Below are 12,449 nucleotides of genomic sequence, written 5' to 3'. Positions count from 1 at the left end.
GCCCAAAGGATAACAACTCCCTGCTGGCTAAGCTGCACTATAACACAAGGAGTGAGGGATCACCCACATATTTTTTTACAGGTATTGCGCTTCACCCACTCACCTATCCATCTAATAGTTTACCATTTATCTACTCACCCACCCATTTATCTGTCTATCTAATGATTCACTATCTATCCGACATACCCACCCAACATCCCACCCATTTATTTACCTAAACATCTATCTATCTACAGATAATGTGCTCAGTGAAAAAATATGTGGGGCCCAAAGGATAACAACTCCCTGCTGGCTGAGCTGCACTATAACACAAGGAGTGAGGGATCCCCCACATATTTTTTTACAGGTATTGCGCTTCACCCACTCACCTATCTATCTAATGATTTACCATTTATCTACTCACCCACCAATTTATCTGTCTATCTAATGATTCACCATCTATCCGACCTACCCAACCACCCTCCCATTTATCTACCTACCTATCTATCTATCTACCGTTAGTGCGCTCAGTGAAAAAAATATGTGGGGCCCAAAGGATAACAACTCCCTGCTGGCTGAGCTGCACTATAACACAAGGAGTGAGGGATCACCCACATATTTTTTTACAGGTATTGAGATTCCCCCACCCAACTATCTATCTAATGATTTACCATTTATCCACCCACCCGCCCATTTATCTGTCTATCTAATGATTCACTATCTATACACCTACCCACCCAACATCCCACCCATTTATTTACCTAAACATCTATCTATCTATCCATATATCTATCTATCAATCTACAGTTAATGCGCTCAGTGAAAAAATATGTGGGGCCTAAAGGATATCAACTCCCTGCTGGCTATGCTGCACTATAACACAAGGAGTGAGGGATCACCCGCATATTTTTTTACAGGTATTGAGCTTCAGCCACCCAACTATCTATCTATCTAATGATTTACCATTTATCCACCCACCCGCCCATTTATCTGTCTATCTAATGATTCACTATCTATACACCTACCCACCCAACATCCCACCGTTTTATTTACCTAAACATCTATCTATCTATCCATATATCTATCTATCTATCAATCTACAGTTAATGCGCTCAGTGAAAAAATATGTGGGGCCCAAAGGATAACAACTCCCTGCTGGCTATGCTGCACTATAACACAAGGAGTGAGGGATCACCCACATATTTTTTTACAGGTATTGAGCTTCACCCACCCAACTATCTATCTATCTAATGATTTACCATTTATCCACCCACCCGCCCATTTATCTGTCTATCTAATGATTCACTATCTATACACCTACCCACTTAACAACCCACCCATTTGTCTACCTACCCATCTATCTATCTACAGATAATGTGCTCAGTGAAAAAATATGTGGGGCCCAAAGGATAACAACTCCCTGCTGGCTGAGCTGCACTATAACACAAGGAGTGAGGGATCCCCCACATATTTTTTTACAGGTATTGCGCTTCACCCACTCACCTATCTATCTAATGATTTACCATTTATCTACTCACCCACCCATTTATCTTTCTGTCTATCTAATGATTCACTATCTATCCAAACTACCCAACCACCCTCCCATTTATCTACCTACCTATCTATCTATCTACAGTTAGTGCGCTCAGTGAAAAAATATGTGGGGCCCAAAGGATAACAACTCCTTGCTGGCTGAGCTGCACTATAACACAAGGAGTGAGGGATCCCCCACATATTTTTTTACAGGTATTGCGCTTCACCCACTCACCTATCTATCTAATGATTTACCATTTATTTACTCGCCCACCAATTTATCTGTCTATCTAATGATTCACTAGCTATACACCTACCCACCCAACATCCCACCCATTTATCTACCTAACCATCTATCTATCCATATATCTATTTATCTATCTACAGTTAATGTGCTCAGTGAAAAAATATGAGGGGCCCAAAGGATAACAACTCCCTGCTGGCTGAGCTGCACTATAACACAAGAAGTGAGGGATCACCCACATATTTTTTTACAGGTATTGCGCTTCACCCACTCACCTATCTATCTATCTAATGATTTACCATTTATCTACTCACCCACACATTTATCTGTCTGTCTATCTAATGATTCACTATCTATCCAACCTACCCAACCACCCTCCCATTTATCTACCTATCTATCTATCTACAGTTAGTGCGCTCAGTGAAAAAATATGTGGGGCCCAAAGGATAACAACTCCCTGCTGGCTGAGCTGCACTATAACACAAGGAGTGAGGGATCACCCACATATTTTTTTACAGGTATTGAGATTCACCCACCCAACTATCTATCTAATGATTTACCATTTATCCACCCACCTGCCCATTTATCTGTCTATCTAATGATTCACTAGCTATACACCTACCCACCCAACATCCCACCCATTTATCTAAATAACCATCTATTTATCCATATATCTATTTATCTATCTACAGTTAATGCGCTCAGTGAAAAAATACGAGGGGCCCAAAGGATAATAACTCCCTGCTGGCTGATCTGCACTATAACACAAGAAGTGAGGGATCACCCACATATTTTTTTACAGGTATTGCACTTCACCCACTCACCTATCTATCTAATGATTTACCATTTATCTACTCACCCACCCATTTATCTGTCTGTCTATCTAATGATTCACTATCTATCCAACCTACCCAACCACCCTCCCATTTATCTACCTACCTTTCTATCTATCTACAGTTAGTGCGCTCAGTGAAAAAATATGTGGGGCCCAAAGGATAACAACTCCTTGCTGGCTGAGCTGCACTATAACACAAGGACTGAGGGATCCCCCACATATTTTTTTACAGGTATTGCGCTTCACCCACTCACCTATCTATCTAATGATTTACCATTTATCTACTCGCCCACCAATTTATCTGTCTGTCTATCTAATGATTCACTATCTATCCAACCTACCCAACCACCCTCCCATTTATCTACCTACCTATCTATCTACAGTTAGTGTGCTCAGTGAAAAAATATGTGGGGCCCAAAGGATAACAACTCCCTGCTGGCTGAGCTGCACTATAACACAAGGAGTGAGGGATCACCTAAATATTTTTTTACAGGTATTGAGATTCACCCACCCAACTATCTATGTAATGATTTACCATTTATCCACCCACCCGCCCATTTATCTGTCTATCTAATGATTCACTAGCTATACACCTACCCACCCAACATCCCACCCATTTATCTACCTAACCATCTATCTATCTATCCATATATCTATTTATCTATCTACAGTTAATGCGCTCAGTGAAAAAATATGTGGGGCCCAAAGGATAACAACTCCCTGCTGGCTGAGCTGCACTATAACACAAGGAGTGAGGGATCCCCCACATATTTTTTTACAGGTATTGCGCTTCACCCACTCACCTATCTATCTAATGATTTACCATTTATCTACTCACCCACCAATTTATCTGTCTTTCTAATGATTCACTATCTATACACCTACCCACCCAACATCCCACCCATTTATTTACCTAAACAGCTATCTATCTATCTATCTATCTATCTATGCTGGCCGAGCTGTACTTTTACACAAGGAGTGAGGGATCACCCACATATCTTTTACAGATATTGCACTTCAACCACCTAGCCATTTTCTATTTCATGATTTACTATCTACCTACCTACCCAGTTAAGGATCCCACCCTCCCTGCTGGTCAAGCTGCAAAATTACAAAGGGAAGAAAGTTGCTGACTGAAAAAAAGTGGGTTACTGACTTCCCTCCCACCCCCATGTCCGTTAAGCTGCCTTAGCGGACAGTGGAGGAAGGTATCAGTTTATCTTTTACTCTTTCTATTTATCTCTACCTATCTCTATCTATTTAACTGTACACTAAGTAATCACAAAGTACAATAATAGAAGAGTTCATAGCTAGAAGTCCTATTTGTGAAGACCAAATGTATACCAAAAACATATTATCAGTAATTAATTTTCATTAATTACCTGACTTCGGTCTCCTGTTGCTGTGCTTAATCTTTGTTTTTTGACTTGAGGAGGATTCTGCAGTCCAGGTCACTTCGCAGTAGTCAGCTGTTATGACCTCATCATATGTTTTATGGAGAATTCTCACCTAAAAAAATGGAAATAGGCATGATAATATGTTCTCAGTATACATTGACCCTAAAGCCCTGTACACACTGGGAGTCTAGGGGCACCATCTATATAGTCAACTATATCTGTGGTTCCACTATTCACACTGAAAGAAATCTGTTACCGATATCATTCAATGATGTCCCAGTGACCTGCTGAACATGCGGGTCATAGGCTATATGGCCAAAGATGACCTGTATGTTCAGGTGAAGAGGTTGGAGGGTGGTCGTTAAGGATGTGCGGGAGCACACATCATTAACTATATTGAGTATACATATTACAGATTTGTTTTAAAGAAAAAGGATCGCTCAAAAATGCCCTTCTGAGCGATAACTTTTCTTTTTGAGTAGCGTTTATGGGGCTTTAAAAATTAGAGGGATCCCTCACCTCTTTATCCAAGCCTCTAGTTTATGAACTATTCTAGCTATGATTTGTCTATTTAATTAATAATTTACCATCTATCTACCTATCCACCCATCTATCTGTCTATTTAATGATTTACTATCCATATACCTACACATCTATCTATCTATCTATCTATCTATCTACGGTTACTGCGCTCAGATAAAAAAATATGTGGGTCTCAAAGGATAGCAACTCCCTGCTGGCCGTGCTGCACTATTACACAAGGAGTGAGGGATTGGTATTGAGATTCACCCACCCAACTATCTATCTATCTATCTAATGATTTACCATTTATCAACCCACCCGCCCATTTATCTGTCTATCTAATGATTCACTATCTATACACCTACCCACCCAACATCCCACCCATTTATCTACCTAACCATCTATCTATCTATCTATCCATATATCTATCTATCTATCTACAGTTAATGCGCTCAGTAAAAAAATGTGGGGCCCAAAGGATAACAACTCCTTGCTGGCCGAGCTGCACTATTACACAAGGAGTGAGGGATCACCCACATATTTTTTTTACAATTATTGAAATCCACCCACCCATCTATCAATCTAATGATTTAACATTTATCCACCCAACCGCCCATTTATCTGTCTATCTAATGATTCACTATCTATACACCTACCCATCCAACAACCCACCTATTTGTCTACCTACCCATCTAACTTTCTATAGATAATGTGCTCAGTGAAAAAATATGTGGGGCCCAAAGGATAACAACTCCCTGCTGGCTGAGCTGCACTATAACACAAGGAGTGATGGACCACCACATATTTATTTACAGGTATTGCGCTTCACCCACTCACCTATCTATCTAATGATTTACCATTTATCTACTCACCCAACCATTTATCTGTTTATCTAATGATTCACTATCTATCCACCTACCCAACCACTCTCCCATTTATCTACCTACCTATCTATCTGTCTATCCACATTTAGTTCGCTCAGTGAAAAAATATGTGGGGCCCAAAGGATAACAACTCCCTGCTGGCTGAGCTGCACTATAACACAAGGAGTCACAAGGAGTAGTGTCACACTACCTGGTGCTTCCAGTCTTTGGATGTCTTATGTCTTGACAAAGGTCCCTGTCGTGGACCGAAGCGTCGACTGACTACAGTTATGATCTGAATAAATCTTTTCAACTTGGATATTTGCCTGTGGTGAGTGCCTGCTTCAACTATCTCTTCTACATTTGGGACTTTGATTCCTCTAAAGTTGAGCACCACTCCACCTAGCTCCACTATTATACAAGGAGTCAGGAAACACCCACATATATTTTTACAGGTATTGCGCTTCACCCACCCACCTATCTATCTAATAATTTACCATTTATCTACTTACCCACCCATTTATCTGTCTATCTAATGATTCACTATCTATCTGACCTATCCAACCACCCACCCATTTATCTACCTACCTACCTATCTATCTGTCTTTCCACATTTAGGGCCTGATTCAGATCCGTTCGGTACTGCGTGCATTCGCACGCTGTACCGATGTCGTGCGTCTGCGCATGCGCAGGCGGGTATCTGCGCACGTGCAGGCGTATGGTGCGTGCACCCACAGCGACCTTTCGGGTCGCCGGGTGCACGCACCCATGCCGCGTGGGGGGGGGGCGGAGATGGGCGGGGGGCCCCGGGCTGCCCCATTACCATATGGGAACGCTGGGCGTTCTCATGGAAATGAGACAGTGAGGCGGGTGTGGGGGGCGGGTGGCTGACATCACCGGATGTCAGCTGCCCGGCCGTATCCACGCCAGCGTGCACGCATATATACGCAACTGAAAAGGCACATTACACAGAGCAGATCAGATTGACAGATTACAGTGGCCTCCAGTTCAAATTAGGCCACATTACACTTAGGGATGGCCATCGACCATCGATGATTCGAAATCATTGATGGTTCATGGCCGATGTCGAATACTTTTGCCATCGATGTGGGAGAACCAGATGGTTTCCCTCCATCGATGGAACAGCAAAATTATGTTGTTTTTTTTTAAAGTGCCGTGACACGGAGCATAGCCCCGCCCCCGTCTTTTGATTGGCCCAAACGCCAATCAATCAAACACAATGGATGACCATCGATATTCCATAGTTAAGCACTATCGATGGCCAGTTGCCAATTTGCCATCGATGACAAACATCGATGGCAATGGCAACGATGGCCATCCCTAATTACACTTCCCCCTTACCATTTCATACCCTCCAACATTTGAAGGGCAAAAATTAGTACACATACGGAAAGGGGCGTGGCCATTGGCAAGGGGGCGTGGTCACACCCCCTTTCCGAATGTGTACTGGGCATTTTTTTAATGCGTGATGTGAAGTTAAATTCCTATAATATACTAATATACATATATTCAGAGCCAGATTAAGGTCTAAATGGGCCTGGAGCTGAAAATGATCAAGGGCCTATTATGCGCAATAATAGGGGTTGTGGCAAGCACCTAATAATGTGGGGGGCGTGACCAGTGTTCTGGTTGGGTGGTCTGCTTATGGGTGTGTCTCTATTTGTGTAAATACTTTCAACTAATTATATATGCCTGGAAAAGGCAGGGGGCTGAAATAGGAAAAATGCAGGGAGATATCCAAAGGTGCACCCGCAGGATGCCGATGTCCTAAGATACTTGCGGGGTGAGGCGGCACTCCAGTCAGAATAAAATAGTGTGCCGAGCGTAGCAAGGCACCGTGCCCTCTGCTTGGCGAGTGCAGTGAACCCAAAAGGGGGAGCGATCCACAGCCCCTCTTTTCGGCATTGCGGCGGTCGGGAGTCTGGCGTCGGTATTTAGACCGCCAGCATATCATACCGGACCCTATATATCCCTTAGACAAATCATGCAACACAATAGTAACCCCTTTATACTGTACACACCCCTTTATACTCTTACACAATATGCCACATGGAATGAGAAAAAAATTCACACTGACTGAGCCAAAATTCACATTCTGCCACATGGATTGAGGCAAAATACACACTATACCAAACAGATTGAGCAATAATGCACAATATGATTCATAAACGGGCATTGCGCGCCAAAGGTGTGCATTAAAAATTACACCATAATATCCATTACATGTTAAGCCACACACCATAATGTCTATTACGTATTAAGCCAAACACCATAATGCCTATTAAAAATTATGCTACATAAGTGCTGCTTACCTATATGCTCATTGCCAGGGGTTCCCTGCTCATTGCCAGAGTTTCCATGCTCATTGCCATGTGGGATTACATGCTCATTGCCAAGGGGGGAATACATGCTTGTGGTAACTGAGGGACAGCCGCCGCCAGGTAGAAATGACAGCCATTGACAGCCGGACAGAGAGCAGGGGGCTGCCCGGCTGTATTTAGAGCAATGTAGGTCCCAGCTATTTGATATAATACCCCTTTCACACCAGAAAATGCAGGGATTTACCCAGTAATATTGACCCAGGATCATGCAGGGACATTCCCGGATTGGCCCCTTTTACACCAGCCTAGTTCCTGCATTTTCTGGTGTGAGGAGGAGAGAAAACTACCCTCCCCCCTTTAAACAACCAGCTATATCTTCGGAACCAACCAACCCATTTACACGAGGGATTCAAAAAATTTTCAAATGAATTTGGTCCTGTGAAACTGGGCCATTTGGTTTCAGAGAAATCTGTCCTGTCCTCAAACAACATGAACAACCATGAAATTACATTTCAAAAATGAAAAAATAAATAAATAAAAAAATCGGTTTATATGAAATATCTCTAGAACCAATGAACCCATATGGACCAACCTGGTATCAGATTGAAGGCCTAGCAATTTGGGTTAGACTGAGATCAACCTTGAGCTTCTGTGATGCCGTTGGAACCAGGTGGGAGTCAGAATTTGTGGGTCTCATGTTATCCTATGGAGAAAATGTTCCAGCTTTGCCTGGCAGTATCTCCGGTTCCCGGGGGGCTAGAGACGCGGGGCTGGGATCGTTGGAAAGCCCCGACCCTCAGCTACGAAATGGGCCTATTTAGAGAGTGGGCCTGGAGCTGTAGCTCCATCAGGCCCATTGTTAATCCGGCTCTGCATATATTATATACCTGTGTGTGTGTGTGTGTGTGTGTAAATATATCTATATATCTATATATATATATATATATATATATATATATGCGTAGAAAGAATATATATACTATGTGTATGCCCACTCACTGTGTGCCGCTGAACCATGCTCTCCTCTCACTGTGTCCCACCAGCCGCCACAGGTACTCCATAGTAGGGATGGCCATCGACCATCAATGATTTGAAATCATCGATGGTTCATGGCCGATGTCGAATACTTTTGCCATAGCTCCACCCTTGACACCCACGAAGCTCCACCCCCTGTTTTGATTGGCCCACAGGCCAATCACTCAAATACAAAGGATGACCATCGATATGTAAAAATATCGATGGTCATCCATTGCATAGTTAAGCACTATTGATGGCCAGTTGCAGAATTGCAATCGATGGCAACCATTGATGGCAATGGCAACGATGTCCATCCCTACTCCAGAGTCCTCCTGCTCCATGGCGCCTTGTAAGAGCATGCGCCGATGGAGGAGTGCTGGAGGGTACGTGCCGGAGCCTCGTGACGTCAGCGTGATGCATGCTGGCTGGGGCCCGCAAAGCACCACTGGGAACGGGTGCTAGTGTTTACTACCCGCGGCATGGGCCGATCGAGGGAAGAAGGAAGACCTTCTGAAACCAGGCTTAAATCGGTACATCGGTACACTTTGTTTTTTGCCGGTACAGACTCAATTGCATACCTCCCAACTTTTCGTCATGCTGAGGAGAGACAAATGCAAGCGCTGAAAGTGCATGGCTGGAATTAGGGGAGGGGTCCGGTCTATAATCGCGTCGCCCCGCGAGGCCACGCCCCCCACTTTTGACGATGTGGGGGCATGGCCATGCACTCCAGCCCCTCTGGCTGCCGGGGATAGACGCTATGCGCATTTACCGCTGGACAGCAACTAACAGGGAGGACTTCAACCAACAGGGGGAACTCCCAACTGCCCCCCCCCTCCTCCGACACGGGACACTGCCGGACGTGGGAGGAAAGCGGGAACGTCAACCAAAAACCGGGACGATCCCACGGTAATAGGGACGGTTGGGAGGTATGCAATTGTTTACCATAAAAATCTTGGAAATTGGTATGCAACTTTATCATAACCGGGATCCTCTAGGCCCCTTACCAATGGCACCCTTGCACCCCAGCAACAGTGAATGGTGGTATTATAAAATATACATTCAGCTCTGGGTTACAACCCTAGATTCTATTTTCAGAATAATTAAACTGTAACGTTGGAATTTTTTTTATAACCTTCTCTGGCTGTGATAATCTCTTACCTACACAACATACTAACTGACACTCACATAGATGCTGTGTACAGCTTGGCAGTCCATGAGATGCTGCCTCTATTGTCTGACGGTTGGCTTGTGTTGTACAGTATATTAAAGACTGTGTATACTTGTACAGTATACCGCATATTTAGTTCCGCTCATGCACGCCTAGTAGTACATACGGCTGTATGTCCACAATTAAGCAGTGAACACAATTTATTCGTAGGTGAAGCCACCACGGTCACCGTCGACGACGACGACGCCGCGTGAATAGTTACCATAGCGACGTGCCAACTGCCAACAACACAGAATGAGTTTGAAGAAACTCAGGGAGCCCGAGGTGTGCTCCCACCACCACCAGTGCTGTGCCTAAACACGTGCAAAGGGGGCAGCCGTACGAACGTGTGGCCCTCTCCCAAAGGAGAAAGGCCCCATGGTTCCCCTAACCCCCCTCAACCATAAGGCCAAGGAAGGGAAAAAAGGGATCGGTGGGTCCTCTTCGCCGAAGCTTAGAGAGACCCGCTTTTCCTCCACCCCCGGAAGGGTTTCGGACGGTGGGTCCTCCGCAGCCCGTGCTTTGGAGAGACCCGACTTAGGCTTCCCTCCGCCTTGCGGCTCGGGGTTGCCCTCGAGGGGACCGGGACTCTCCCCAAAAGGTGAAGAGTCCCAGCCACGTTTGGGGAACGGAAGGCCCGTTAGGGACAGCCGCACTACCCAAATCAAAAAAACGTGACAAACTAACGAAAAACGTGAAGTGCTCAAAAGTGCAAATCAAAGAAATAAATAAAAGAGGCCCTAGCCAGAAGGCCGGGGTGGGGGTGTAAAAAAATTGTCCTACCCCATCCAAAAGGACGAGGTAAGGACGTGTAGCCTAACCTAGAGGGAAGTGCGCAGTGTGTGTGCCATAAAGTGCATGGTGCTGGACACCAGTGCAGATCAGGCACCCCCGAGTTTCCCCGGGGGCACAGTGCAGCCTCGGGCTCCAGGCAGCCGACCCTTCAGCGTCCGACCAAGCTTTTCTCCGTCTCACCAGCAGGCATTTTCCAGCCCCTGGCATGGGAATGGGTACTCCACTGGGCCTTTCGAAAGACTCCCTTAGGGGCTGCACCCCCTCCGGAAGAGCAATCTACTCAGTCCCAGTGTTTCTCCGCTCCCAGGGTTAAGGTACTAAGCTGGGCCTTTCGCGGTCTCCCCATCAGAGGCTACGAACCTCTGGAACAGGAGCCATCTACTCAGTCCCAACCTTTCTCCGCTCCCTGGGATTGGATACTAGACTGAGCCTTTCGCTGACTCATCCTTCGGGGGCTACAAACCCCGTCAAGAGAGTCAAACTACTAGGCCCAGTGTTTCTCCCCCCCTCTTACCAGTGGATTTACGGAAACAACACCTCCTACCAAAGGCAGAGGTGAAGATACTCAGTGAGACTTTTCACTACTCCCGGGAAAAAACAGAGGGGTCCCACACCCTCCGCCCATCAGAGCAGCTACTCAGTCTCACCTTTCTCTATTCTCTGCCAGAGGCCAGTCCATACCCAACTGATAAGAACAGATACTACACTTGATCTTAGCCAAAAGGCCGAGAATGTGTTACGTAACAGTACTGCCCTAGTCGCGCCCCTCAGTTGACGCGAGACTCACGTGCTCAAATGGGCAGCCAATGGTCGGGTCCCGCGAGGAGACGTGGGAAGGTGGAGCGTGCGCAATATGGGTGGGTGAATGAATGATATATTAGCAGCGGTGGATGATGAATGATAGCAGCGGAAGCCAGCTGAAGGGGACAGAGTCAGACATGTGGCCGTGCGTGCGGGTAGCAGAGTGGTGGAGACCGGGGGTAGCCGCTGCATTGCTTTAGGGGGCTGGGGAGAGACTTTCGACAGTATGTGGTGATGCATGACATGACAAGTCAGGTTGCAGCTGCGATGACAGATGGACGGAGGCGGTGGCGTCTGTCCGTGTGTCTGTGGCTGTGCTGCTCTCTTTCCTCACTGGTGGTAACACAGGGGGAGAGGTGCTTACTGACACAGGGTCCGTAGTGTCACCAGTACAGCTTACTAACCATTTCTTATAGTGTCATCTCCACGTTAACAGTGCGCCTCACATAGGTAGTCATATCATCTGTAGTGTCACTGCAACATTGCCAACATCACGAAATCCCAGCACAAATCACAGCCACGCACCTCTCTCCCTCCATCTGCCACCCCAGCAGTCTGCACAGCAGCATTAGGATGTGGGATTGGGCTTTTAGAGCATATTGGAAGCCCCATAGACAATGTAGCACAGAAGGGGACTTGTTAGTTACTGTCTGTGTTGGTCTACCTTTCTATGGTATTCAAAGATGACAAAAATGCACCTCTGTGACTCCTTCCCGGGTGACCACTACACAACTCTCCCTCTCCACAAACTAATTGTCAGAGGAGCAGACTCTCAGTCCCTGGCATGGCAAGGGTTAATTCATCTACTTGAGAAGTGCATTCAACTGTATATACACAGACTGGCTGAGCTGGCACTGACTGTATGTGCACAGTGTAGACTATCTGCCTGCTGGTCAGTGGGAAGGATGGATTCC

The 12,449-nt window shown here is 45.6% G+C and overlaps 1 pseudogene; it reads right to left on the bottom strand.

Annotated features, from left to right (window-relative positions):
* Window positions 1–11,334: 11,334 nt before the first annotated feature.
* Window positions 11,335–11,471, bottom strand: LOC146006102 (U2 spliceosomal RNA; annotated as a pseudogene).
* Between the last annotated feature and the right edge of the window lie 978 nt (window positions 11,472–12,449).

This window comes from Crinia signifera, chromosome 5 (genome assembly GCF_055691185.1).
Source record: "Crinia signifera chromosome 5, ASM5569118v1, whole genome shotgun sequence".
Classification (NCBI taxonomy): Eukaryota; Metazoa; Chordata; class Amphibia; order Anura; family Myobatrachidae; genus Crinia; species Crinia signifera.
The sequence above is the reverse complement of the archived record's forward strand: the minus strand, read 5'-3'. Positions and strand labels throughout refer to the sequence as shown.